Raw genomic sequence first — 3,751 nt, 5'->3', positions numbered from 1 at the left:
GTGCTCTTCATCTATCCGGCCCATTTCCCTGACCAATCTATCCATCTCTGCCCGGTCTGCCTTGGCTTTGTGGGCCCCAATTGAAATCAGCTCCCCCCGAACTACTGCCTTTAGCGCCTCCCACACGGTCGCCGCTGAGACCTCCCCAGTGTCATTCACCTGCAGGTAATTTTTTATACATTTCTGAAGCCTCTCGCAGATCCCCTCCTCCGACAGCAGTCCCACATCTAGCCTCCATTGCGGGCGTTGATAACTCGCTCCCCCGAACTGCAGGTCCACCCAATGCGGGGCATGGTGTGAAATGGTAATTGCTGAGTATTCCATGTTCTTTACCTCCCCCATACAGTCCCTACTTATTACAAAGAAATCTATCCTGGAATATACTTTATGGACGTGCGAGTAAAACGAGTAGCCCCTTCCTGTTGGCTGTCCCTCTCTCCAGGGGTCCACTGCCCCCATTTGCCCCATAAACCCTTTCAGCTCCCTTGCCATTGCTGAGAGTCTACCCGTTCTGGGACACGACCATTCCAAAGTCGGGTCAAGGACCAAGTTAAAGTCCCCTCCCATTATTAGCTTGCGAGAATCCAAGTCCGGGATCTTCCTCAGCACTCTTTTAATAAAGTCCACGTCATCCCAGTTCGGGGCATATATATTCACCAGCACCACCCTTCTCCCCTCCAGTCTGCCCCGTACCATCAGGTATCTGCCCCCCCCGTCTGCAGATATGCCCTCTGCCTCAAATTGCACGCGCTTGTTGATCATGATTGCCACCCCTCTGGACTTCGAGTCCAAGTCCGAGTGGAAGACCTGGCTAATCCAGCCCTTCCTTAGCCTGGTCTGGTCTGACACTTTCAGATGTGTCTCCTGCAACATAATTACGTCCGCCCTCAGGGCCCGCAAGTGCGCGAACACCCGCGCCCTCTTAACCGGCCCATTCAGTCCCTTGACGTTCCAGGTGATCAGCCTGGTCGGGGGGCACATCCCACCCCCCCACCCCGCCGGTCAGCCATAGCGTTTCTCGGGCCGGCCCCTGACCCGTGCGTCGCGCCATTCCTGGCCCGCCCTTTGGCTGCCTCCACCCTCGACCTCCTTTCCAGTGCCTATTTCAAGTCCCTCTCCCGTCAGCAGAACAACCTCCCCCCTCCCCTAACCCCATGATCCTTGACTTTCTGACCAACAGACCACAGTCAGTAAGAATGAACACCAACACCTCCTCCACAATAGTCCTCAAAACTGTTGCCCCGCAAGGCTGGGTACTTAGCCCCTTACTCTACTCTGTACACACACGACTGCGTGGCAAAACTTGGTTCCAACTCCATCTACAATACAAGTTCGCTGACGATACGACCAGAATGGGCCGGATCTTGAATAACGACGAGTCCGAACACAGGAGGGAGATAGAGAACCTAGTGGAGTGGTGTAACGACAACAATCTATCCCTCAATGCCAGCAAAACTAAAGAGCTGGTCATCGACTTCAGGAAGCAAAGTACTGTACACACCCCTATCAGCATCAACGTGGACGAGGTGGAGATGGTTAGCAGTTTCCCCACTATCACCAGACTCCGAAATGACTCTCTTATTGACTGACCTCATTAACACTACACCCTGTGTGCTTCAACCGATGCCAATGCATATGTAGTTACATTGTATATCTTGTGCTGCCCTATTATGTAGTCCCATGTATTTTCTTGTATTTTGTTGAATTTTGTTTAATTCCCTTTTCTTCCATGTACTGAATGATTTGTTGAGCTGCTTGCAGAAAAATACTTTTCACTGTACCTCGGTAATAAACAAATCCAATCCAATAACCCGTCTTGCTCCATTTTCACATAATAATAAATGGCGATGGTCTTTCTGACCGCCCTCTCGCATCCACCTTGAGAGATGAATATCACCGCCCCCCCCCCCCCCCCCCCACACACACACACACATATACCCCTACCCCTCTTGGTGTCGGTTTGTTTCTGGGACCCACTGCCTTTCTGCTAGAATGTGATTGACGGCACAGACACATATAGGGATCTCTATATTTGTGTGCTGATATTTCTCTATATATGTGTCATATTGCGATCACTTCGACATTTGCTGCTACGCAGATTCTCTCCAATCAGACGGAATATGAACCGTGCAAGCTGCCCGGATGCTGACTGTGTATCAGGATCGTCAGTATCGATTGTACTGCTGTGTGGCGTCAGTATCCTCTTCAACCCTCATTTCAGCGTCCAGATGTTCCACTGGGTCTTGGTGGCTCCAGTCTGATAGAAACGAACAGAAAACAATAATAATCTCAAAATTCAGAATCAGCCTCATATTGACCAACGTAACGGTCACCTGCACCATACTCATTATTATTTAATTAACAATAATATCTGGTTATTCAGTAAGGGGAGAATGGGGGTTTTGCAGTGAAGGAAATACTGAGTAGCGAGATATTAACGAAGAGGGTGACGAGGCAGTTCCCCGCGATCGTTCCTGAATCAATCGCTCTTTAGCGCAGGCAATTATCTGTCAGAGCAGCAATCCAGATTCAGGTCCCACTGCATTGCTGATCCAACCAATGACAGGAATCGAGCAGCGGCAGCAATGTCTAGAATATCCCAATGGTGTTGGAGCGACGGCATCACACGGAAACTGTGACCGGGGCACCGCAGACTCAAAGCTGAAAATTGTGCGGCAGTTATCAGCTGCAGTCACAAGTGATGGAGCGGAAATAGCGACAGTTGAGGACCAGCATCCCGTGACCATCCTGCACCTGCTCAACTCACTGAGAACAATATAGTGTCGGAGGGGTGGGGGCAGATTGAACTGACGCTACCTGCGCCTATTTGAAATAACTTTTTCTATTGCCCTTTTTACCCTGCATTTAAATCCCGCGGGGTTTTCCGTTCTCAAGTTCTGACAATACCTTTTGAAATGTTCTATTGATTCTTCTTCTCTCATCAATTGTTGCGCCCGACTCCAAATGATAACAACTCACAGTGCAATCAACCTCACTTGCTTGCATAAGGTGCGGTAGCCAAGAGGAAAGGCGTTGGTTTCGTAAACCAAAAATCGCGGGTTCAAATCCCGCCCGTGCCTCGGTGCTGATCCATTCAAAGACGTTTCATTGTCTCGCAAACATTTGCAGCATGAAATCTCATTCACCTATCTTCTTTATAGGACATTTAACCTTCAGCTAATGAAAATAATTCCAGACAATCTGGTCTCTGAAAAAAGCGATGTTCAGAACAGTTCCCCTTTTGTACCTTCTTCGTCAGAACCACAATAAAGAAAACTAGTCTGTTGAGCCCTGCTATTATTCTGAGTTCTAACCTCCGCATGTCCACCAAAATCTTGGCATTCTTTCGACTTCATCGCATCCATGGTGTGAACCGAGAACTACAGATTAAGCATCGTTTTTTGATTAGAAACACCTATAGTGACAAAGATAGTGTATTAACAGCTGAAATTTAGATTTCTGCCTAGGTTTCCCGCCCTGATATGCATTGCAGTCAACACTGAATCCACTCAACAGCCGAATTCTAACACGGAGTAAACCGAATCCGGCAGCAGAGGGCGCCAAATTCAAGCACGGGCGTCAGAAACTCACCTGATGGTGTCGGCCAAGCCGACACCATCTGTCACACCTAACTGTCCCAGAAGGGGGTTCGGTGAAGTTAAATTGCCAATATAAAGGCCCCAACATGTACAAAATGCAATGATATCAGGAGAAACCGGCACAGCCACCGAGATGGATTATCACCAACACC

At 48.9% G+C, this 3,751-nt stretch overlaps 1 non-coding gene across 1 annotated transcript; it reads left to right on the top strand.

Moving 5' to 3' along the window:
• The first annotated feature begins 3,008 nt into the window (after nucleotides 1–3,008).
• trnat-cgu lies at nucleotides 3,009–3,080 on the top strand. The gene has a single exon. It is a non-coding gene; the product is annotated as a tRNA-Thr (tRNA).
• The last annotated feature ends 671 nt before the right edge of the window (nucleotides 3,081–3,751 follow it).

This window comes from Scyliorhinus canicula, unplaced genomic scaffold (genome assembly GCF_902713615.1).
Source record: "Scyliorhinus canicula unplaced genomic scaffold, sScyCan1.1, whole genome shotgun sequence".
Lineage (NCBI taxonomy): Eukaryota > Metazoa > Chordata > Chondrichthyes > Carcharhiniformes > Scyliorhinidae > Scyliorhinus > Scyliorhinus canicula.
Note: the sequence above shows the minus strand (reverse complement) of the source record. Positions and strands in the feature narration are given on the sequence as shown.